The following is a 26,848-nucleotide window of genomic DNA, read 5'->3' as shown; positions in this document are numbered from 1 at the left end:
ACAAGACCATCGACCCCCGAAGGAGCCGCGACAAAGCCACCCTACCAAAATCACGAATCACCCTTGCCAACCGCCCACATTGCATGGCTTAAAACACATTCCTGGGCCACACCCCCTTTCTGGGTCAAGCTCTATAGTTGGCTCACGGCAGTCGTTACCTCAATTGTACCCACATCGCATGTGCCGCAAGGAGGGTTGCAATATCTCAAGTGTATCTCCCCCTTTCACCAACTGCTTCTCTAACAACGAGGCTAGGGCACAATCATGATTGTACTATCCATTTTCTGAGCCTTCGAAGCTTGACATTTCCAACCCATTGAAAGGCTGATAGCCTCAACATATTGTAATGGTTGTACTCAGGAAAATTAAAAAAAAAGAAAAAAAAGAAAAGAAAAGAAAAGAAAAAGAAATGAATGGAAAGATAAGAAGCACCCACGATCACAACATAGCACCTAGGGGTCCTCAAATTAGGTACGTCTGGTGACCTTGGTCGACCGGTTTTCTCCCTAGTCCCCTAGCCCCTTACAATCACCCACAATTTTTCAGGGCACATCAAGGGCAAAACATACCTGCAGAGCTTGTCTCACCTAGGGTTAGACCTGTCACCCTGACCCACTTGCACAATTTTCTTTTGCACTCTGCCTTAGTACCATTGCAATCAGTGGTGATAAGCACCGCACGATTCGCCATGAAAAGTACACCGTACTCATCAAGCAAGTCCAATAGTTTCCAGCTACTGAAAGTGCGGTGTCCCTGTATTCAATTATGCTACACCATGCAGTCACAATGCAAAGGATGTCTCATATACCTTCACGTGTCCTCCTTCTCCACATGGACAAATTTGCTTCATCCACGCATTGTTATGAGAAACTAGCCCACGGTCTTCTAACTATGTAATATCTAAGTATGCACGAGCACTCACATAATATCTGCACCAAAGTATATCCACAGTTTGGGTCCTCAAGTGCAGGACAATACTCTAGGCTTGCTTAGAGTTTGACCTGTCTCCCAAACTAATCAAAATATGTCTTGTGCACGATGAGAAGCCTAGCACTACCCCTTAAGGAGAGACCACATGTGAGGTTTTTCCAATTGCAGGTGTAAGGTGTTGTTCGCTCTTCATCAACACTCAACTTTGAATGCTTGTCCCTTACCATCCGACAAGCCCGCAAAGAATCGTCATGTGCAGAATCCCCAACAAACCAACACTCGTGCTGGCCATCAATGCAATCCCCAACACAGCATAGCCCTACCACCAACTCCAACAACCTTCCACCAGCCACCTTCGCCACCAACAGGCCCCCAAGACCTTCTACCACACCACCACCAACACTCCTCCACGGAAACCACAGGTGTCCTTGTCACCCACGTCTTCAGTGCATGCTACAGCCCGCTACATACGATGGTGAGTGCCATGGGACTGGCACTCGTCTAGGAGGGGGATAATGTTAACCCTCAAACAAACGAAGGTGGAAAATCCAGAAAAGCTAAAGCAGAAGACAAAGACAAATACCAAGGCGAAGAGAAACGGAAGACAAAGATGCACAAGGAGAAGAGTCCTAAATAAGGGAGAAAGGCACACAAGGAAAAGCGTAAGTCAAAACTTTTGTAAAAGAGCGCAAGCGCATCATGGTTTAATTCAAAGAGCATCGGGCTCTCACCCTTGCAATTTGTAAATGTAGATGGGTGGTGGAAAGGAAGCTAGGAAGATAGAAGGACAATGGGAAAAAGGGCCAAGGATACGGCCGGCCATGTAAAAAGGGGAAAAGGGGATGACGACCCAAAAGGGATTTAGGGTTTTGTATATAAAGTTGAAAAGTGAATGAGAAGCTCATTCTTGTGTGTGGCCAAAAGTGGCTCTCCTCTTCTTCTTCTTCTCCTTCTTCTTGCTTGCTTGAGCTTGTGCTTCAGAGAGGGAGTGTGAGAGTGTGAGGAAGTGAGTGTGTGAGGGTGAGGGACCGAGGAGGAGAAGCTCTCCATCTTCTCCTCTCTTCTTCTCTTCTCTTCTCTTCTCTTGTCTTGCTCGCGGACATGGAGCTTGGAGTGTGGAGGTTGAGGATGGAGCTTGCTTGAAGCTTGCACTTGGATCGTAGAGCTAGCGGAGTGCGCGGGACAGGAGGTAACTCGAACGGCATCAAGGTAAGCTCACTACACCCGTAAGGTATGCATTGTGCATCGGCTACGTGAGAGGTAGCCATTAGTGCTCGGCTTGGAACGCTTGAATCAATAAGCGGTCCGTGGGTCTTGGCGATTGAGTGAAAGCTCCCACAGAAGCATTTATGAATTAATATCAAATGATAAATATTTCAATAATATATTCAAGCTAGCACTACATCCATCCATAAATGGTTTGTAAGTTTAGCATTCTTGCTTCATACTTTAATAACTATCAACTTGATCGAGTATTCACTCAAGGTGTTGTTTTCCCCATTTAGCTTTCTTTGGGTTGTTAATAGATTATCTTTCAAAGATGTGGCCACTCTTTTTATGCCAATAACTTGGGTGAGGATAAAGTTGTTTGGTTATTGTCATCTATCATTATTCTTCTCATTATACGTCTCTTACAGCAAGGTGTAGAGGAGCTACTAAGGTAATGGGATTCAAAAAGACAATAGTGGCACCTATTCAAAAATGGCTTATTCAAACAATTTTAATGAGAGATTCAAAAGTGTTTTTATTGGTTGATATGGCTTCAAAACCTTCCATCATATTGGTAAATGATCTCTTTTTGTTTAGGTGTGATGGAGCTTAAATATGTAGAAAATGTATGTCATGCAAAGTGAAATTTTTATATCAAAGTGTTATGAGAGCCATCCTTTTATGTATTCCCAAATACAAAATGTACCATGTTGTATGGTCTAATATGTGGACAAGGAGGACAAAAATGCTAAGGTTCTAAAGTCCTAATTTTTCATGTACTCAAATGTTTTTTATAAAGAAATATGAATATGGAAGAGTCGTGTGATGGTTGGTTAGGGGAGTTGCAACCACTTGCTCTCTCTTTATCATCCCATTCTCACGTATCTTTCTCTCTCTCTTTTTGGGGCTCCATGTTTTTGGTGCGCAGCCAGGGAAACTCCAGTTTCAAGCCAAGAAAGAGAGAAGGTGAAACGAAGTCTTTGAGCAGAACTGAATGTGATGATAGAGAAGAAGATGTGTTGCTATTGACCAGACTATTCTCTGTTGCAGCCTAACAACAGTCGGCTACTCTTCTAAATTTGACTCATGGCATCTACCTATCCTATTCAAGCAAATCTTGGCATCATTTTCAGGCCACTATCTCGACATCAGACCCTCAATATGTTTGTGACATGACACCTAAATTTGGTCTATTCTTCAGCGCAGATCTGATGTACAAATCGAGGTGCTCACTATCTCCTTTCGTCATATGGACTCGATGCCCTTTCTCGCAGATTCGACAGCCTGTTCTTCGCACAGTTTTGGCAGTGGTTCCATCGTCTTCTTTTTCCACACGATCCTTATCGTCTATTACTTTAACTAGCTATTAACCTTTGTAATATTTTCTTTATTAAACCATCAAAGTAAACATTAAAAGAAAAACTCAAGAGAGAGCCCCTATTCACATGCTATGTTGGGCACACACATATGTGACATCCTATCATGCTCTTATGCGGGATGGTGGACACACCTCAGTGGATTGCTATGGAAGAACATTTTCTTTTTGGAGACTATGTGATGTTTTTAGTGTGGGAGTTTGCACGGGTCCCTTCCCTACAAGCTTCATGACAAGTCGACTTCCTCCATTCGGTTTCCTTTTTTTTCTCCCTTTCCTTGATGGTGACTCTTCTTTAGTGGTTCGCGGGGACGCTTCACTTCTTAGTGTGGGAGTATGATGGAGCTCAAATATGTAGAAAATGTATGTCATGCAAAGTGAAATTTTTATATCAAAGTGTCATGAGAGCCATCCTTTTATGTATTCCCAAATACAAAATGTACCATGTTGTATGGTCTAATATGTGGACAAGGAGGACAAAAATGCTAAGGAATTTTTCATGTACTCAAATGTTTTTTTATAAAGAAATATGAATATGGAAGAGTCGTGTGATGGTTGGTTAGGGGAGTTGCAACCACTTGCTCTCTCTTTATCATCCCATTCTCACGTATCTTTCTCTCTCTCTTTTTGGGGCTCCAAGGTGTCTCAAAATCATGCATTAAAAGGCCTCCTTTTAACCATGTGTTTTTTTAAATGGTTTTGGCAAAAATGTTTCGCTTCATCAATACAAAATACTTGTTTTGGTTAATGAGGACATATGCACTTATATTGCATTGCAAAATGCCTATATTTAATCCCTGTGGATCGATAACAACATACATTTACCTGGATGTCATGCTACGAGCTTCTCTACCTATTTTGTCTAAAACATTATGCTACTAGCTCCTCTATCTATTTTTTCTAAAACATCATGTATGCATGGAGAGGTATTAATACTTGTGAGGGTCATTGTATGCATGTATAGTTTCTTAGGTCATAACTTGTGTGTATAATATGTTATTTGAATCACATAATCAAATTATCATACAACTACAAAGTTTGACTACTTAAGAGTTTGAATAAAGATCTTCAAAATCTTTTCCAATTTAAATATTTCAAGCTTGATTTTAATATTTTGTGTGTTTCAAGTTCATAAATTTATGACATAATGATATTGAATCTACATGAAAATATGTAGAAGATACAATTATTCTATGCATATGAAATAAATTTGGAATATTTGGTGAATGTTGTGCACATTTTGCATTGTAAAGAATCCTTTGTCCAAAAACATTTAAACTTCTAAATAATAACTTTTAAAAACATCTAGTTGGCAAATAATAACCACCAAAAGCATATCTATAGCAACTGTTTTTTGCATAGCCTACACCAAGGTGGGGCATCTTTCCATAATAGAATGAAAATATTAAGTGATGTTTCCTTGGTAGGCTTAGTGCTTTATTATGCTGGGTCATGTGCTCCTTTATGACACTTTTCCTATTATTTCATCTATTTTTCCAACTATAATTCTTTCTCAATAATAAGGATAAGTGTTTATATTTTAAACATCTTTTAAATTTATTACTTTTCATGATAAGTGCAAGTATGGTTTACAAGACATAAGTCATGAAGTTAAATATAAAGCTTGGAAGGTGGATGAGAAGTGAAAGAAATATCATATGCTTAAGGCTCAATGTTTCGCAAACCTTGTGATGTTATACTAGTAGAAGTGTAAAGCACTTTTCAAATTTTTGTACTTAAAAAGGTTATCATGCGGTGTTGAAGTTCAAACTACTGGTTATTACATATAAGAGAAGTTTCATGAATACAATGTAAAATAGGATCTATTACCCTTAAACCAATCCCAGACTTTTAAGATCATAGATGTATCCTCATACATCATGAAATTATAACTTAGTAATTTTAAGTAAATATAAAAACACTAGTTTTAACCTTCTCATTGCCATTTTGGAGTTTTATATGGAGAATAGTTTAAAAGTAATAGAAATAGTTATGTAGTGTGCTAGTCTTTCGTTTAATAAATTTACTAGAGCTTTGCTAGTGCAAAGTGTCAATCATGGATAAGCAACTTAGTATGAGTGCATTTGGTTTGAGAATGTTGCATTTTTTAAGGGTCTATGTGTACAAAATGATCCATTTGTAGAAACTTTGATGTTTTGGATAGTGAAATGAAAAGCTTACTAATATAATTATATAAAAGGATATGTTGATTGCAATTGTCCAACACAACTTCACAACTAGATGATCATGACAACGATCTTTAATGTTGATGCTCTTGACTAGACAGACATAGTGTCTGTGGTGTAGACTGTGGTGTAGACTTCTAGAGCTAAGAGAATCATTACAAATCCACAAATGTTTCAATGTATAGGGTGTAGTTGTGCACAAAATAAAGTTTTGTAAATTGTCATAATTCCATTTTGTGATATCATTTAGTTGGAAAATATGTTTCCTTTGTGGGTAGTAATAGTGATTTTTTGGGACCCAAAACTTATTTGAACTATTAGTAAGATAGTTATGATACCATCATAAATATTTGTAATAATTTAAGAGTATGATAAAAATATTAGAGGAGTTTAAACAACTTTAAATACATTGAATAATGTGTCATTCCTAAACTTCATAATCAACAAGAGCTTGTTTTGTACTGCATACAGCTTGCAAGTACTATGAATTCAAAAGTTTCAAGGACATTTTTAAAATTGCAACGCTTTGCACTTGAGCTACTTAATTAAGATTGTTATTGTCCAATTAAACTGTATGTTAAGAAATGGACAGTTATATGATTGGGATAGACATCTTATGTTGCTTTACTAGCTAACACACAATTCATACTAGCAACTAAAGGAATTTATACAAGCACCACAAAGTTGTCATTTCTTTCCATGTCACTCTCAATCTTTTTATTCTCTTTGAAAGAATCTATTTAATAAGAAGAATCTTGGCATGGACAAAATATAGTAGTCCCATTTGTCATATTTTATGTAGCTCAATTAGCTATGCCACACAATTCATACTAGCAACTAAAATGTTTTTTACAAGCACCACCAATGCTGTAGGTTCCTTTTTTCCAATTAGGTTTTCTTTGAGATTAGTGTGTGCTCAATAGTGCTCTTCCAACATTGGGTAACAATTCCTAGATAAGAGCTTTATAGATAATGCTCAATAATGCTCTAGAGTCCAACAATGGATAACAATTGCTATATAAGAGCTTTCTAGCACCCCAGTATGGAAATATAGACATAAGGATCCCTTGCATCTTGCATGTGCAAATGTAGACACAAGTATCTCATTTGGAATCTCCATTTGAATTTGAGTTTTGAGTTCAATGCATCTATGATGCTCAACTTTGCACATTAATAAGTTGTGATGAGTTTCATTTTGTTTGGAAATGTTAAAATTGTATTTTAGTTAACATCTTAAGTGGAGTATTTAATTATGTTGATCTTCACTTTATTTAGAAATTAGAAATCCATATCTTAGTTAACCTCTAATGTGGAGTACTGGTATTCATCATCAATACTATTTCTAAAGAGTGATTTACATTCACCTTCCACCTAATGTGTATCATCTTGTGCATTCAAATGCATTAAGCACATCCTTTAGCTCATAGAAATTTGGTAGCCTTGATAATCCATATGGTTGGGCCTTCAATGTGATTTGGAATGTAATACAATGGAATGCTTTTGTAATCACCACAAGTTAGCCTATATTGATCAATGTACTTTACTTCAAATAAGCTTTACATCTCCTTGCCTCGATTAGTAAGATGTCTAAGCTTGGACTACATTGCTCCATTTCTCAATCCTCAATTTGGTTATCAACAATGTCCCTCCATGCAACTAATAATGGTGACTAAGTGTGGGAAGAACAAAAAATTTGAAGTGTTTTGGCTCTTCCCTCACACACCCTCACTCACAAAAGCTTGAAAAGTAGATTTCACAAGAAAGAAAATTTATTGAGTCTTATTTTCAAGAATACAAGGGTTTTGGAATGTGAAAAAGGTAAGATGTAAGAAAGTGCACATTTATTGGTCATGACCGTGTAAGTTGTACCTCTCAAATAGAGGTTTTTAAGCTTAGACCTATTATGTATGTGTCCTATGTTAACTACCCAATTATAATCATGTTGTATGCAAGGGCATGCATGATAAGCAACAATGAACAATGTCTTTTTGAAAGTATGCTAAATAATTTTAGATTGGGTCTTGTACTTTCATCATACTTTGCACCTCCCCATGAATTTGATTTTTTTCTATAATTTTTTCTCACAAGAGGTTTTAGTAAAGAATCTTTAACATTGCTAGCCTTCATCTCAAAGGGTTAGTCTCATAGTAGTTGTGAGACCTATCATGAAGCAGTACATGCATGTACCATAGGGCTACAAGTCTAGTGCTAGGAAAGCCAAAGCCGTTTAAGTGCCTCTTGCTATGATATGCCATTGGAAAAAGTGAAGGATGGGGCTAACATGTTAGTCAAGGAGTCTAATGACCATATTGACAACATATATCTAAGCATCCTACAGGTCGAGAAGAGAGGATACTACATGTGTTAAGTTTTTGAGTATGTATACTCATTGGTCAATACTAGAGGAAATATTGCAGTGTATACGACATCAGGTGTGAAGAAATTGTGATTTAGAAGAACAATTTCTTGTCAAATATGCAAATAACATATTTGGCATTGGACTAGATGTGGAATGGCACAAAGTGAGAAGTTGTTTACAAAACCATATGCTTTATCTTTTCCAACATATTGTGATGGTGAAATGATCACCCAAAACATTAGTAGTGAGGGTGCAATTATCAATATCAAGGGTTTTGAGCTTAGGAAGAAGCAGAGTAGTGCATTACAAACCACTAAATGGGTGGAGGGGATTCTAGTATGCATTCTAAAATAAATAGGATGTACAAGTGAATCATCTTTGTATTGTTTGATAATTAGAAAACTGCCTTTTATTTTTAAGTCACTAGGTGAGTATGATCTTTAATGGAGAATGATTAATCAAAATGTAAAGAGTGGAAAGGAAAATTAGAAATTAGTATTTTGTTTGGTAAAAAACAAAAAAAATTATAGCTACATTGTCTTGGTATAAAAGGTGCAATATACTTAAATTTTCACCATTCAATAATAACACAAGCCTACTTCGTCTTCATTATCTTGTACACACAGCTCCCATGGCTTCCATGATTGATATCTCTCTCCTCTTCTTGTCTTTCTCTCTCTCCTATCTCTCTCTTCTTTGCAATCTTTTTTCACCTCTACACTCTCTTCTTTCATTTATTTCTATTTTCTCTCTCCTCTCAGTTCACTTTGTGACAAATGGTATCAAAGCTTTAGTATTTGAGAATAATCTTTGCTCCAAGTCCATTATTGAGTACTTGATTAAGTAGAGAGGATTATCACTTGAAGAAGCTTCTTGGAGGCTTGTATCTATTTTGGATAAGTTTTGCTATCTTTGGGATGATTTAGTGGCTAAAGCACAACTCCAATTGGGCCAAATTGATTGTAGACAAAACCTAGACATCAGCTTGTTTTAGAACATATTTTATCCTGTCCTATTTTCAGCAAAGTGCCACTTACATAGGATCAAAGTACTCTTTGAGAGATTTGTAGCTTTGTGGGGATGGAATGTAAAGAGTGGAAAGACAAATTGGATTTTAGTATTTTTTTCTTGGTGGAAAAATAAAGAAAACCAACTATACTAGCTTGGTATAAAAGGTGTAAGAGATCTAATTTTTCAACGTTCAATAATAACATAAGTCTCTTTCATCTTCATTCTCTTGTGCACAAATCCCATGTCTTTCTCTCTCTTTCTCTAGTCTCTCTCTCTCTCCTATCTGTTTCTTCTATGTAATATTCTCTCACCTTTGCACTCTCCTTATCTCTTTTCTTTCTATTTTCTATCTCCTCTCAATTCACTTAAGAGAAAGGTGGAATTTTGGTTCTTATGATTGTCATGAATCCACATTTCTAGAATTTGGAGATATTTTAGAATTTAAGGGGTGGATGTGACCTCATAGATCTTGGAGATATTATGGTCAATATGCATGGATGGAATAGTTTTACATGACTTGGGCTTGGAGTTCTCATTAGTAAGATGGGAAGCATCTTATTTCTATAGGCACAAGGGTAGTGCCGTGTTGACTGTAGAAGGAAGTATTTGGTGGAGTTTGGTGACCTCATTGTGATAAAAGAAAGTTATCAATGTGAGGAAGAATGTCTACAACTCACTTCATAACATCATCATAGTGATCTTGTGATACAAGGCTTGGCATGCTAGTCTAAGGTAGTAGCTGGGGACAATTAAGGGTGCAAGATATGAGGTCAAATATTCTTTAGATGGTATAGGGAGGTGCTTGAAGTCGATTCAATATTAATGAAGGGGTGAGTCTAATTGGCTCTATATGTCATTGTCAATGTCTTAGAGGAGCCTAATGATAGTGCCAATCATAGTCTAGGAAGAGTACCAAATGATCAAGATTTGTGTAGCTCGTGCAAAATCACAGTTTGCATTTATTAAAGGTACTTTTTTAGAGTAGGTAGGTTGAATACTTGTCGGTTTAAATGTTGACTCGATGATTGCAGAATTAGGGATGCAATTGGATGAGCTATTTAAAATCACTGATTTCAAAGGCATATAGCATGGAAATTAGGTTAGAGTGGCCCACATATAAAGTTGTGAAAAATGACCAGGTTTTATGGTAAACTACAAGGGTGTGTATGGATATGATTCAAGTAGGCTTTAGAGAGATGTAATGTCACTTGAAATTGGCATGTCATGTTACCTAGTTTTATAAATAGCCACAAGGGAATTCCATGGGGGTAGAACCTTTTGGGAAATAGGAGGGTGGGATGATAGGTTAATGCATTGAGAGCACATTATGATCCTTGGTTGCTTGAAGCGCACGCGCACACACACACACACACACACACATTTTGCATGTGTATAGACTATGAAAAAATGTAGTGGCATATCCAAGATGTCCTACACATTATAGGCATCATCAAGAGGTCATGGAGAGTTTTGAGAGTTGGTTTCTTTGTGACCTTGGCTATGCCTCAGAGTATTTTTCAATAGTTTGTCTAGCATTCTCCACTATTTCTTTGCTTAGGTTGAGCCTAATGTAGTTGAAGGCAAACATTGTTGAGCATGCTTCAAGTTCTCTCCATCTCATGTTGTGATTCTTTGATCATCTTGTTAACATGTTAATCATGACTATTTTTGTGGACCTTAAACTAGTTTTTCTTTTGGGTTGCTACCATGCTAGTTGAGGGATGAGAGATGTTTTAAAACCAAAAATAAGGTGATATTCATTATTGCTTTTAGCTATGGTTTTGGGTTTGGGGCTCTTATTAATGGTGAAGATCCAACATTTTTTCTCCTTTTTGGCAATAGGCTCCTGTAATATTCCCCCATGCCTCCCCCCCATGAGACCCCCCCCTTAAATTTTTTTACTCTCCCTCTCTCTCCCCTTGCCAACTACATGGCAGGGAGAGAGTGTGTGTGTGTGTGAGTGAAGTGAGAGAGGGGGGCCATGCAGCCCCCCAGGTGGAGGGGTGGCGGCCATTAGACGGGGTTGTATCCCCCCCCAATAAGCCACCTCCTCCCCTCCTCTACAAAAGGTGGCCCCTCCTCCCTAGTCGTTAGCCCATAGCCCCTCCTCCCTGGTCGTTAGCCCGCAACCCCCCCTCCCTCATGGCCCTGGACGGCGCACCCCCCTCCGTCGTTGACGAACAACAGGTCCCCCCCATCATTAAGAAATGAAATGACACCCCCCACCCACCGGTGATTATCAAAGAAGAAGAAGAAGAAGAAGAAGAAGAAGAAGAAGAAGAAGAAGCGAGAGAGAGAGGAGAAGAAGAAGAAGAAGAAGAAGAAGAAGAAGAAGAAGAAGAGAGAATAAGAAGAAGAATGTCTGAAAACACACTCCCCTTCATTATCTCTTCCTCCACTCAAGGAGAGGTAGCGAGAATCTTGCATAGGAGAGTGCGAGAACTCTATCACTCCTACACGCATCTTCGAGTATGGCCCCGAAGTGTAGTTCCACAAAGATGGCCGAAAACCCTACAAGTGGGGATGGAGTTTCGAAACAAGGTGGCACCACAACCACGAACGGTTCATCAGGCATCAATACCACTGGAATCACGGCATCACTCCAAACCCAGGTTGCTCTATTATTAAATCATAGGTTATAATTATCACGTTGAAAACTCATATTCACATGCATCACATTAATTGCGTGTTTCATAATTTCCTAGGTATGAACTTAGTTGTGATGTATGTAACAAATAAGATAATCTCCGTTGTAAGATGACATCATAATAGGTGAAATTGATTAGATAATTGCATCGCAAATTACCAAAAACGTCTTGCAAGAATTCATGCATAAAGTGCATTGATCCTTACACAAGTTCTTGCTTAAAATGCATTTTAGAGGACGTCAAAAGAAGCAAAGTGCATCTCCATATTGCAAGATGGATTCTAAGGTACATGCAGAAAAGATTAAAGTGCAACTAGACTCATACAATAATCACATAAAGTTAGATCATTCAAGAAGGTTATAGATCGTGTAAATAATTACATAGAGGATAATGTTGAGATTGCATGCATAGAAAGTACATTCGCATGTGTGACATAAAATAATGCATGGATTATATCAAAATTGTAAGCATTGAAATGAAGGCATGGCATTACGTTACGTGCATTAAAGTTGTTGGGAATATTCAACATTGTTTGTAATTTACCAAATGGGACTACAATCCATGAGTCCCTTGTCAAGTCCTTGGTGACTTCAAGAGGGATAGGTAAAGGTTTAGTGCATGTGAGCATTATTAAGAGGGCTAAGAAGGTTATACTTAAGACGGAGTAGAAACTGTTCTAAACTGTACCATCTCGACCAACCATGGTCAAGGGGATAGAGAATCTTGATCAATTGAGATCAAAGATAAAGGTACATAGGTACTACACGGGATCTAGGAGATAACCAGAGTAAGTTGACCAACCGAGGACGATGGGGTTGTCCATGATTTATTTTACAATGAGACCTAAGGTAAGGATAATTAGGGTCGGTAGGGTACAAACCCTAACCCAAAGAAAAAGGGGAAACAAACAACCTAGCTTACCAAGCCCCTGGAATCTTGCCAAGTTGTGAACAACCCAGGACCAAATGCTGGGAGCATTCGGGAAGAAAGAATCACACCTTAGTAGTTGGTCATACAAATGACCTCCGAAATAATTGTGATTGTACACTTAGATACATTGTTTGAACTTCCTTGCTCAAGGAACTAATTCAAGGAAAAACACTTAATGCTTCAGGTTAAAAGCCTGGAGGGAGGGCCAGGGTCAGCTACCTCTGACTGCCTGCCTGGCCCTATCGAAGGGGGTTGTTAGCCGCGCCGGGTATATAGATTGAACCCGTCGCGAGAGGTCTCTCCGTGGGTGCTGCTTGGAGTGGGAGGACGCTTGGGTACCAGGGGAGGCTCTGGTTGCAAATTCCTTGCCTCCGGATCCCGCACAAGAGGCCGATGTGACTCGAGATGGGATCTTAAGGCCTGTGTACTAGTCTACAGGCAGAACTTGGAGCAACAATCCTGTTGATTGCTAGGATAGCCTTCGGGCATGATACTTGATGTATTCCAAGACTATGATAAATGAAGATCGGATATTTTAAAAAGGAACTTGCTTGACATTGTTTTTGTGTCAGCGCCTAAGTTATGCAAAGGAACCTGCGTTTAAATTGATTAATTAAGGAAGCTGCTTTTGCGTGTCAAACATAATGTGGTAGGTAATTAGAAACTCGAGGAAAGTGCGGTGGGTGTGACTTGGATCTGTCCTACGGAAGGGTGGTCCTGGTTAGCTAGGAACTTTTCTCAAAAGACATGATGGTGAAACTGTGAAGAACTAGCGTCAGTAGAGTTAGAATCTCGATTTACGTTGTTTTGGGAGAGCAGGATGGGACTATGCCTTATGGGCAAAGAGGTTGAGCTTCACATTCCTCTCGTTTCCCATTCTCCATGAACCAAGTGCAGCATAAATCCACTTCGACTCTATTGTTTCTACGCAAAGTGGTTTATCTAGAGCTCGACGCTAGCTACTTCCTAGAGACTTTGCTAATAGGAAAGAAACCCTAACTTCATGTCAGTCCTAAGTGGGAACGGTTGGACACTTCCGCTCGAGGCAGACTCGAGAAGACCTAGATCGCAAACCTTGTGACATTCCTTGCGAGTGCCACGTGGCACTTTCTAGACTCTCTTCTCGATGGGCTGCTAAGACATGTCCCACAAGAGGATGAGCGGACACGTTATAGTTGGTATCATAGAAAACCAATGAGATCTAAGGATTACAAGGGAACTTAATGGAGGAAAATAAAGGGAATAAGGGGATAAACTGGGGAAGGTGAGTAGAATAGAGCATTTTTTTTTGTTGAAAACATTTCTTTACTCACTTAAGGATGCTGGGTTGCAGAGTCACGAAACATGGAGCAAGTTCTTGGTGTTCCAGGTCATGTTCATGACTACAATGCATGCTTCGAATTATCGTCAGAGGCTTGGCATGATGAATATTCTAGACCACATCTATAATCCTTCACCCCTGTATGCGGAGCGGAGATGGACGGGAGACTCTGGAATATATTACATAACAGCCCATCGACTTGTGTACCTTTAGACCAACTTAAAGAGAATCAAGTGGATGGAGGATTTAAAGATCGTGAAGCTGTTCATCTTTGCCAAAGCTCGCGTAAACGCAACTTTGCATGTTGGCGGTCGGCAAGTCAAGCAAAACAAGTATGTCTATGAAGAAGTGACCCAGGTGATCTCTCCTATGACAGAATCAAAGTGTTAGGGAGCTATAAGAAGAACTGGTATCAAAGGAAGGAATAGCCCAAGCTTCCTATGACGTACCGTTTCTTGAAAATCCATGACCCCACTCCATATTATTATTCCGTCCCTGTAGCCGATTGTAACACAATCCTATTTTTCCCAAACTGATGTATCAATCAACTTGTCCTACTTATCCAAAATAAATGTACTCAAGGGGTTATGCCTTCATGAATAAATAAGACATTTTACAATTGTCTATCTTGATCATAAATGTTAACTAAGGTATTAAGGGGTTATGCCTTCATGAATAAATAAGACATTTTACAATTGTCTATCTTGATCATAAATGTTAACTAAGGTATTAAGTGATTAAATCACTTAGCTAAAAAGCTATGTTAGTCATATTAACGTAATATGGGAACGTATGATAAGATGTTAACATAAAGAATCATATTGTTCAGATGCAACCCCAAGTGCAAGTTCCAAATCCGACTCCTGTACTAAGTCTAGCTGTGGCTCAAGAGAAGAAATTCATTCTCAAACAAATTAAGCCACCCAAGTTTGATGGCAAGGGAAGGACTGTTCAAGCCGACGCCAAGATCTGGATTGAGTCCATGGAGGACTATTTTGAGGTAACAAGAACTGCACCTGCTAACCAAGCCATGCTCGCCAAACTTAAGCTTACAGGCAAAGCAAGACTTTGGTGGAAACAGTGGTATAGAGACCAAGCAATCTCGGAGGGGATAGTCACTTGGGATAAGCTTAAGGAAGTTGTATGAGGGAGGTATCTGCCACCTGCCTACCGCACACAAAAGATGAATAAATTCTATGACTTGAAGCAACTAGGATTATCCCTGGAAGCATAATATTTGAAGTCTGTTTCACTCCTAAAGTATGCACCCCCAAAGATATGACACAACAGGTATCAAAATTCTGTGTTGGGTTGAATCCACCTATAAACACTCGATTGGAATCAATGCGCCCAACAGACCTACAAGACGCACTCATTCGAGCTGCTCCAATAATACAAGAGGTGCAGACCAAACTAAGGTAGCCTTACAAAGATCAGAATAAGGGTATCTCTATGGCTCAGACTAAGAGAGCGTAGGGTCAGAATCAGGGCCAAAAGAAAGAAAGCTAGGGCCAATGCTGTCAACAACTTTTTTTCAACACAAAGTAATGATCGCAACCCACATTGCTTCCATTGCAACGAGCCTAGACACTTCAAGAGGGAGTGTCCCAAGTTGGGCAAAGGACATCGCCAGGGGAAATTCCAAGGTCAAAATAGAGCCTCTCATGGCCAAGGAACTACCATTATGGCCATAGGGAGAACCTCCAGTGTTTCCAATAAGGAGTTGGACAATGAAGAAGATCCATCCATGGATGCCGACATTGAGAGGGCAACGGTTCATGCCACTCTTCACAAGAAGGGTCCAAATCGCCAATTCTCGGTGATTCAAACTCCATCAGAATATCAAGGTAAAAGCTTCAAAACCCTAATTGACTGTGGCCATACACATTCCTTCATTTCACCAATGTGTGCAAAAATATTAGGGATAACCATAATAGATGCACCTACTTTACTTGTGGAATTAGTAAATGGTCGTGAAGTCACTTGTACTAGGCAAATTGCTAAGGTGAAATTCCTATTAGATGGGAAGCCAACTTCTGTGAGATTCAGGGTAATGAACCTAGGTGTCCACGAATGTTTACTTGGAATGGATTGGATAATACCCAATGATGCCCACATCCACTATGGGAAGGGCCAAGTCTCCTTCCGCAATTTTGAAGGAGAACTAGTCACGACTCAAGGTGAGGCTAGTAAGCCAAAAATACAGTTGGAAAAAGCAACACGGATAATAAAAGGTGTTCAAAAAGGCCTACCTATCTATCTATCTGATTAGACTGAATAAGCTAAATCATAATCAAGAATCCGGAGAAGAACCTTCATGGTTAAAGGAATACGCAGACGTATTCCCGAAAGATCTGACGGAACTTCCTCCCCAAAGGGAAGTCCACCACAAAATCAAACTTGTGCCAGGAGCTGCACTGGTCACAAAGAGGCTGTATAAGATGTCCATTCCGGAAGCTATCAAACTGAAAGAGCAACTCAAGCAACTATTAGATCAAGGCTACATCTGTTCTAGCAGTTCACCATGGGGAGCTCTAGTGCTGTTCCAAAAGAAGAAAGATGGAACGCTTCGCCTATGCATTGACTACAGAGGGTTGAATCAAGTAACCATAAAAAATCAATACCCCATTCCAAGAATAGATGAATTACTTAACTGTCTTCAAGGGGTGAAGATCTTCTCAAAGATAGATCTCAAATCTGGATATTATCAGATAAGGATCAAAGAAGAAGATATTCTGAAGACTGCATTCAATACAAGGTATGGACACTTCGAGTTCCTAGTGATGTCGTTCGGGCTAACGAATGCTCCTACTACCTTCAACAGATTAATGTGGGATATCTTTAAACACCATATTGGGGAATATGGGAATTTCCCATAAGATTGGGACACATGGTCAACTCTTTGGATTTGTCATAACGTGAAGATTATAACTCCAAATTGTGCACTCTATAGCTCAATAGATTCCATTTTTCAAGCGCTTTCCAATTATAGGTCACATCATATGGTTTTGAGAAACTGATGGGCATGTTATCCGGGTGCCACCTTTTTAGTATTCAAAAAATGGGAATTAGAAGATTCCCAAACTCACTAGTATTGTGTTTTTAGGCCCTATCTTGATGAGTTCATAGTAGTCTTGTTTGACGATACCCTAGTCTACTCATAACAAGAAAAGGATCATGAACCCCAGCTTTGCATTTTTCTTGAAACAATGAGAGCACACAAGCTTTATGCCAAGAAGAAGAAGTGCACATTTTTCAAGCGATAGATTGAATATCTAGGATTCATTGTATCGTTAGAAGGAACTTCAGTAGATCTTGCTAAGGTCGGAGACATTCTAGAATGGCCAACACCAACTTGTGTCAAAGAAATACAAAGTTTTCTTGGGTTGACAGGGTGGTACATGATTTTCATCAAAGATTATGCTTTAATTGCAGCACCTCTGATGACTGATCTACTAAAGAAGCAAGTAGCAATTGCATGGTCACCTGCTAAACAGACCAGCTTTGACAAACTAAAGCAAAGCTTAGTATCAGCACCCATCCTGAAACTTCATGATCTTACTAAGGATTTTGAAGTGGTAACTGATGCTAGCGCACTTGCTTTAGGATGTGTACTTATGAAAGAAGATCATCCCGTAGCATATTCTTCAAGAAAATTGAAAAGCCATGAAAAGAATTATGCTACCCATGACCTGGAGCTATTGATGCTACCCATGACCTGGAGCTATTGGCTGTCATCCATGCTCTCAAACTTTGGAGACATTACTTGCTAGGTAACAAATTTTTCTTAGTAATGGACCACAAGAGTCTTAAATGGATTTTCACTTAGAATGAGCTCAATATGAGGCAACGTCGATGGATCGAAGTGCTGGAAGAATATGATTTTGAAATCAAATATAGGCCTGGAAAAGATAATGTGGTTGCCGATGCACTCAGTCTCACAAGGCATTTCTAAATTCTCTCATTTTGCAAGATCCATCAACAGCAAGGTCTCTAGCCACAAAGGTATCAATGCCAAACAACCCAATTCTTGAGCTAGCAAAAGAAGGGGCATGTCATGACCCAGTCTATCAAAAAATACTAAGGGAGATCCTCATCAAGGATGAAGACCCGAAGCTAAAGACAAAGTATCAAGAATTCTCTATCAGTAGTCGACTTGTCTACCTCAGGACAAGATTATGTATCCCTTCAAGCCAAACTCTCAAGCAAAAGATACTTTAGGAAGCCCATGAATCCCCTTTCTTAGGACATCTTGGTTATGCCAAGACCCTTAATACGATCAGAAAGAGCTATTATTGGGAAAGGCTCAAGGGAGACGTACTCAAATATGTCACGGAATGTTTGTCTTGTCAACACATTAAGGCATAATATGTCAAGATGCCTGGGAAATTACAACCACTTGACATTCCCCAAATGAAATGGGAATTCATTAGTACAGACTTCATTGTTGGCTTACCCCAAGTTTAGGGAGGATGTAACTCTATTATGGTTGTAGTAGATATGCTCACCAAGGTCGCACATCTCATCCCTATCAAGACAAACTATAAAGCTTCAGACATCGCAAGATTATTCATCAAGGAAATATTCAAGCTTCATGGGTTACCCAGAAGAATCATTAGTGATTGTGACTCTCTCTTCACATCACAGTTTTGGAGGGCTATCTTTGAGGCTATTGAAATTCAACTCTGTTTCAATATAGCTTACCATCCCCAAACTGATGGTCAAGCAGAACGAGTCAATTAAGTCATTGAAGATATGCTTAGGGCATACTGCTGTTGCGAACCCAAAAAGTGGATTCAATACTTACCATTGGTTGAGTTTACCTACAATGCTTCTTACCAACAGAGTATTTAGATGACCCCTTTCCAAGCATTGTATGGGCATGATTGTCGTACCCCTTTGAACTTGTCGGATCCAACTTTGAGGATAGAAGCTTCAAGACAGATGTTGGAAGACATGGATGATCAAATCAAATCAATAAGACAAGACATTCATGCTACCAAGGATAGATAGAAGGTCTATGCTGACTTAAAATGGCAAAATAGATCCTTCGTTGAAGGTGATATGGTCTTCATACGCGCATGTCCTAAAAAGAGTTCACTGTCTTTGGGAGAGTACAAGAAGCTAAGTCCAAGGTATTGTGGACCCTATAAGATCACCAAGTGCCTAGGGCCTAATGCTTACAAACTATAGCTACCCGCAACTCTAAAGATTCATAATGTATTCCACATTAGCCTATTGAAAAAGTATCATGAATGCACATAAAGACATATGCACAATAACCTTTGGCAATTAATTCTATCCTGATTCTATGCCTTAGTATCTCAACTATTCTAGCTACAAATCATAGTGATTAATCGTTTTATGCTTGTACTAATATGTTTTTCTCGATGAGTTATCAGTTTAATGTGTAAGTGAAGAATATGAAAGCTAATATATTATGTAATTATCTTATATTGTAAAATAATAATCTAGTAATGAATAACCTGGTTTGGCAGCATGACGACATTAGGAACTTCATCTTTACTCGCGCTCGCATTAGCCACACCCGATGTTCCATTTGTAGTGGCAACTCCCGCAACCTCGGGCACTCTCGTATCATTGGCAATACCCGTTGCTTGACCAGTTGTGTTGATCTCCATGGTTTTTCCACTTCGTCGCTTTGGAGCCATCGTCCACGAGGGGTTTGAGAGATAGGGAAGGTGGGATAGATTTTAGATGAGAGAGGATAAGAGAATATGGCTTAGTTAAAGATCAAGACAAGGGATTTGAGCTAACTCTCTTCCTCTCTCTCTCTCTCTCTCTCTCTCTCTCTCTCTTTCTCTCTCTAGCTTCTCGCAGCCTCTTGAAGGAGTATTCTTCTTTCTCTCTACTTCTCTCTCGTAGCCTCTAGGGGTCTCCTTATGTTCTCTAAGTGCCCCCCATGCCTCTTATTTATAGTGAATTGGAGAAGAGGGCTTGTGGTTGAGAAGTGGAGCCCTCTGTGGAGGGGGATCTTGGAAAGATCAGTGATCTGATGCTCAGATCATAAATCTGATGGTTCCATTGGCTCCGAAAGGGGGATAAAACCCGCCAAGACACTTGGTTAAAAAGCTCTCAGTTCACTCATTCTTATTTTCTCTGTTCGAAGTGCTGTCTACTGCCTGTAAACTGCGATCGCGGCGCGTGCGATTTTGCCAGTCACTTTTCTTTATTTTTATTTTTATAAAATCTTCAAACTAACTAACACATCACTTGTTTTTTTCTTTTAAATGACATCTAATTCTAGAAATCTCCATATCATTAAAAAAAATAAAATTAAGATCATCTCTAAAATATCTAAAATATTCTAGTCTTGTCCAAAAGTCTAATATTTTTAGACCATCCAAACTATACACATTATCCTAGTGATTAATATAACTCATAAGTTTCGTTCACGTTGTAATTTACGTGAAGGGTGGCCACGGTTCTTGCCAATTTGAAAAAAATATCGAATTTACGACTCTTGATTTTTCTAAATAAAATATTTAAAAGTAAATAGAAATGATTAATAATTAATGTTAGTTAGTTTTTACCTTAGTTAGTCTTTAGTTAGTAATCTTACTAACTTATTAATTAACTAACTAACTTTTGAGCTAACCAACTAACTTTTATTGTGTGGAAATATTACATCCTTCTCCCCTTAGAGAAATCGAGATGTCCTCATCTCGAGAGAAACTATGGGTATTGTTGATGAAGAGCATCCTCATCTATCCATAAAGCATCTTCTTCAGGGTAATCCTTCCATTGGACAAGGTATTCTCTAAGGGTTCTACTCCTCAATTTTCTCTCCCTTACATCAATTACTCTATCAGGTTGTAGCTCAAGGATTCCTTGACTAGGTATTACAACTTGTTCATCATCAAGGATATGGTAAGGGTTAGCTACGTATGCTTTCAATAAGCTAATATGAAATACATTGTGGATTTTTATATTCTCAGGGAGCTATATCTTGTAAGCGCTTGGTCCTAGGCACTTGAGAATCTTATAGGGTCCACAATATCTTGGACTTAGCTTCTTAAACTCTCCTAAAGACAAAAAACTCTTCTTTGGATGGATGCGGATGAAGACCATGTCTCCCTCTTTGAAGACTCATTCTTGCCTTTTTAGATCAACATACGTCTTTTGTCGATCCTTGGCAGCTTGAATATCGTGTCTGATGATCTTGATTTGATCATCCATTTCTTCTAACATTTTTCTGGAGGCTTCTATCCTTAGAGTAGGATCGAAAAAATTAAGTGGCATACGACAATCTTGACCATATAGTGCCTGAAATGGAGTCATTTGAATACTTCGATGATAGGATGCATTATAGGCAAATTCCACTAAGGATAGATACTGAATCCACCTTTTAGGTTCCTTGCTGCAATATCCACACAGAATATCCTCAATTACTTGATTAACTTGTTTTGTCTGCCCATCAGTTTGTGGATGATAAGCAGTACTAAAACAAAGTTGGGTTCCAATGGCTTCAAATAAACTCTTCCAGAAGTGTGATGTGAAAAGAGAATCACGATCATTGATGATCCTTTTAGGTAACCCATGTAACCTAAAAATCTGTTTTACAAAAATTCTAGCAATATCTGAAGCTTTGTAATTGGTTTTTGTTGGGAGAAGATGAGCGACCTTTGTTAGCATGTCTACTATCACCATTATTGAGTTATATCCTCCTTGTACAGAAGGTAACCGAACTACAAAGTCCATGCTGATAAATTCCCATTTCATCTGGGGAATGTCAAGTGGCTGGAGTTTTCCTGGTAACTTGACGCGTTCAGATTTTACCCTTTGGCAATTTAGACATTCAGTGTTTCCTAAGTGCAAATGCACCAACAGTAATGATGGATTATGTATTATATGTGGATTCATGTGCCTCTAACCATATGATGTCTCATGGAGAATGGTTTAAAGAAATAAAAAATCCTAAAATGCTTAGTTTTGTAGAAATAGGTGATAATACAATACATTCTATTGCTCATGTTGGGAGTGTCCCATTATCTATGTAGGATAAAAAAGTTAAGTGTTTGGTTGATGTGCTGCATCTGTTTAACATTACAAAGAACTTGCTTTCTATTGGGTAAATAGTTGAGTAGGGAATTACAAGTAAAGTTTAATCAAAATGGCTCCTTTTTAGAAGATTTTAGGAATGGGTATAAATTGGTTACAAAAGGCAAATATGTGTGAAGTATGTTTAACTTGGATGCAAATGTATCCAAGCTAAAGGCTACTATGTTTGTACAAGGTGTAAGAGTTGTGGCTGATATTGACAACATGCATGCCCTAGACCGATATTCAAAGCAATCAAATTCTTTGTGTAAAAATTTACCTCCATTGTCTCTAAAAACATTGGTATATACATCTCTATAGATTTATTGCTATATGCATCATGTCGCTATTTACATTGCTATTTGCATCACGTCATTGTATATAGCAACACTTTCTTGTGATTCAAATAGTGATGGTTGCAAAGGGGGGGGGGGGAAGAGTGGTAGGGTATATATACTCTACCACCCTTCTAGCCACATGGGCCAGATAACATTCCATAATTAATTTACAAATTGAATAGACAGATGATACCCAAAAACATCCATCATGATTTGTTAGGGAAAAAGAGTCCATTGATTTCAATTTCCAAAGAAGTACAATATGAAGATGACATTTCATAAAGCTACATGGACTGATAGGGAAGAGGAACCAAAATAGAGAAAACTATTCATAAATATAGCAAAATGTGAGTCCATACAAAGAAGGAGAAATGTATCTAAAGAAATCTACATAGAATCAATGGAAAGACTCTGCGTGGAGCATAAGGCCAAAAAAGGGAGGGGTGCATACTCCATGAATCCAAGTGACTAGTAGAACTCATCACTTTGAAATCAATGCTACAGAAAAAATTATGAAAATCACTATTTGAGAGCTCGTCTCGACAGAAAAAATTATCAATGAAAGGACTCTACAACATAAATAACCAAAGATCAATCTAGAGTACACAACATCACAAGAACTAAAAACTAGAAACATGAAAGAGGCATGCCTTACTACATTACCACATGCATGTAATCTATCGATGAGTGTAGTAAGACTATGTCTTTTTGCATATTGAGTCTCCAATCCCATGGGGTTGCAATTAGTGATTGAGTGATGTAGCAAAAAAGACAAAGTAGCATTAATAGAAATAAGGTTATTAATATAAGCAGAATATAAAATAAAAAAGTGAACATAACAAATAGAGAACTTAGGAAGTCCAATGAGAGGTGGTGCATGACTCCCCTCCAGCTATGCCCTCTCTATATCTCGCTGTTACCACAATCACCTTGCAGAGTCCATAGCTTCCTCTTCAAGTCTCCTCTAATCCTCTTGGTCCAACCACTCGAGCTTTGGTGTGCCATTCTTGATTGCTTGTGTGCATTTGACTATATGTATCATATGTAGGCATACATACACTCCATTCTCCATCTAGTGGAGAACCAATTAGCTAGTGTAGATATTGAAATTTCTTCATGCAAGGATGCTATCATATAGTCCTTACTAGCCTTTGGTATATTCTTCAAATGATCCAATACATTGTGCTTAAAAATCTACTGGCACAACTCATGCATGTGTGTAATCACCCTCCTCTCCTCATCATTCATTAGCACATCACTAGTTTTTCCATTCACTAAGTACTTGTACCCTGATAGGGAACTTCTAAGGTATGCCCTCTCCAACCTCTAACTATGCTCTTGGATATAGCTAGGAGACCCCTATGTATCTAGTATACCTATAAGAATGACATTTCTCAAAGTATCACCCATAGAAGTGCCACCTGCGGCCGTAGACAACTAGGAAAAACTTATCACATGTGCATGAGTGTCTATAGGTGTAGAAAATCCAAGAGGGATTAAGTATCCACTCAATTGAAGGGAGGGGACACTGCAGTGGTGTCTCTACAGTACACAGTTGAGCCACCCTTCTAGAACTAGCACAAGAGTGAGGAGTAGCAACTGGCCATGGGATCACAACATCTATATCCCCACAACACCCCCTAGAATTACACTTAGAATGGGAAGGAGAGAAAGTTTATGGCTCCTTGAGGTGTTCAACACAACCACCACCTCCACTAGTCGAGTGAGGCATCCATGAGCCACCTCCCTCATGGTGGCCAATCTAGAGCGTTGACTCTACCTACTAGAGATGTACCAAGGTAGAATATATAGAACATCTAGATGCAAATCAAGACAAATTCTGGTTACTATGTCCTTGAAAGATGCCATTTGATCTAAAGGAATATGCATAAAAGTCTCCTATATCTTGTTATTTGTGTATTGTCGACTCATCCTACTCTCTAGACTGCACAACCAAAAATCAATGTTAGCAATTTCAATATAAGGGTGCAAGTGAAGCATGATAACATATTTCTATGAAGAAGTATTAAGTTAGAAAGCATATAATAAAGTATTAACATAAAAAAATAGTCAACAAATTTGACAAAAAGTGGACACAAATATGATTGATTATATGGCTATATGACAAGCTCTTGGCATAGATTGGCATACACTGGAAAGCCTATGCATAGGTCCCCATAGATATAAGAGTCTACTTCACTCTCAAAAAATTCTTGTATTGATATCTCTTCCCCTAGATTGTTCATGATTGTCTTCTCCATATGCCACAAGCCCTCATCCTCCATCGCGGGGGTCCACCTTACAGAACATGTAAGATATCACATGAGTTCAAAAGAAAGGGTATTAATATATTTAGTAAAATTTATAGGATTATATTTACAAAAGAGATTTGTTAATTATAATTTGAAAGAAATTCATAAGTTTAGTAAAGTAAAAGGGGTCATTTTAAGACCTTATAGTATATAAAGAAAGGGTATTTCTTAATATTCTTTTAACGCACATTATATAGATTATTTCTTATAGGTGGACTTTATGAGATCCTCCTTCTCTTGCAATAGCAACTTGTCTACCTGCATACAATCCATGTCTATGCTAGGGGCATTGCTTTCATCATACACTCTAGCCATCTGAGGAATTGTAGGCACAACATACCACCAATGAGGTTGTTGTGCATTAAGATACAATATTACCTATTTGAAATCAATTAAGAGTATCTTGCAAAGGAAAAAAAGCATTTGTGACTTTTTTATGTTATGGTAAATTTTTTAGGAAAGGCTATGCACTTGCTCACAATGACTTAGCAAGACAAATATATACAAATCATTTTATATTTTCTTGAAATCTGCCTCCAAGAATCTAGATAGCCCTCATCAAATGGTTACCCTTGCTCCTTCCAAAATGACTTTAAAACATTGTACATCGAATATGATCATGGAGAAACTACAACAATCTACTCAAATAACACTTTGCAGGTTGTTAAAATACTCTATCTCAACCACTACAATATTCAAATTTGTGGTCCACCATCAACTCTCTTACTCAAACTTCTCCATGACACCATAGTCTATCTTGTCGAGTGCAATTTATCAATGCCCTCCACTCAAAAATGTCCCCCATGTAACCATGTCACATTGTAGGCTTTTTATTGTACATTGAAATTGCTAGGTTAGTTGCCACATACAGTTACTAGATACAACAACAAAGACATCACATGTTTACCTTCAAACTGTATCCTCTTGAGAACTCCCACTCCTCCCTAGAGACTTCCTCCCCTTGACTGAAGTTATTGTTAGGACATCATGCAACCACCTCACAAGCATGAACCATGGCAACTCCTACATGCCCTCAAGATATTGAATAGGCTACTAACTTGTACTATGCTAAAATTCTAATCGCACTGCCTCCCATTCCCTTCTGGCGTGCTCATACCTACTTAGACACTTCTCCATGAATGCATGGTACAAATACAAAAAAGATTCACTTTCTCCTCCATGGTTCTATCAATCCTCTTCTCTATCCCATTTCCAACTACCACATCTCATGTTAGTTTATCATTATTCTTTACCTTCCACAACATCGTGTTATCTAGATCCACTGTTAATAGCCACTTTAAAATATATAACAATACCTTTGACACTAACCATTATCCTTCAACCATGCTGCCCTCTAAATAAGCTTGTTGTCACATAAAGATTTTCAAGTTTTTCATGAAATGATCCAAGAAGAACATCCATTGGATATGGACCGATCATGTAATCTCCACTTTGTCCACAAGATATACTAGGAGGTAAGTCTATATTATGAGCATGCTTGCGGGTAAATACGTTATAATTTACTTCACCATGCGCTTCTCTTTAGTGAATAGGTCCCAAGAAACACAAGTTAGTTGTATATGACCATCAGAGCTCTCATATGTGGCCAATATTCTTGTATATTATCTATCTCTTTCAAGTCCATCCGTGCCCCTAGAGTGTCTCTCTTTCCTGTGATATGGTCTAACAACAAGCTACCAACATTCTTGAAAATGCGCATCAAATATAACAAATGGTTGATCTATAAACTAAATCAAATATGGAAACTCATACAAAGATAAGAACTGTCGCATTTCACTCGGAAGTGACTCCTCCTTGACTATATTTCACTCATATAGCTTTGGACATTCATTCGTGCAAGGGGTCATATGAGAAATCATTCTCTCAATTTATGGCTCACATGCAAGAATGCGACATGCCCTTGATAAACCATCTTCTTCTTCATCCCCACAACCTTTAAGAGTATAACTTTGGTTCATACAATGGACATGCATGGTAACTTGAGGTGACCACGCCTGCCACAACATTTATATCTAGTCAATACAAGCATAAACTTGTGATGTTAGATACTAGTAATGAGAATGGAAGCTTGTTTCTAAGAGCACTCCCCAAAATTTGAAAAGTCATGCATGGTCCACATACAAATGGCTTGTATATTAATGGACAAC

The sequence above is a fragment of the Lygodium microphyllum genome, chromosome 7 (genome assembly GCF_053477565.2).
Source record: "Lygodium microphyllum isolate KBCC chromosome 7, Lygodium_microphyllum_v1.1.10, whole genome shotgun sequence".
Classification (NCBI taxonomy): domain Eukaryota; kingdom Viridiplantae; phylum Streptophyta; class Polypodiopsida; order Schizaeales; family Lygodiaceae; genus Lygodium; species Lygodium microphyllum.
This window is presented reverse-complemented; position numbering follows the sequence as displayed.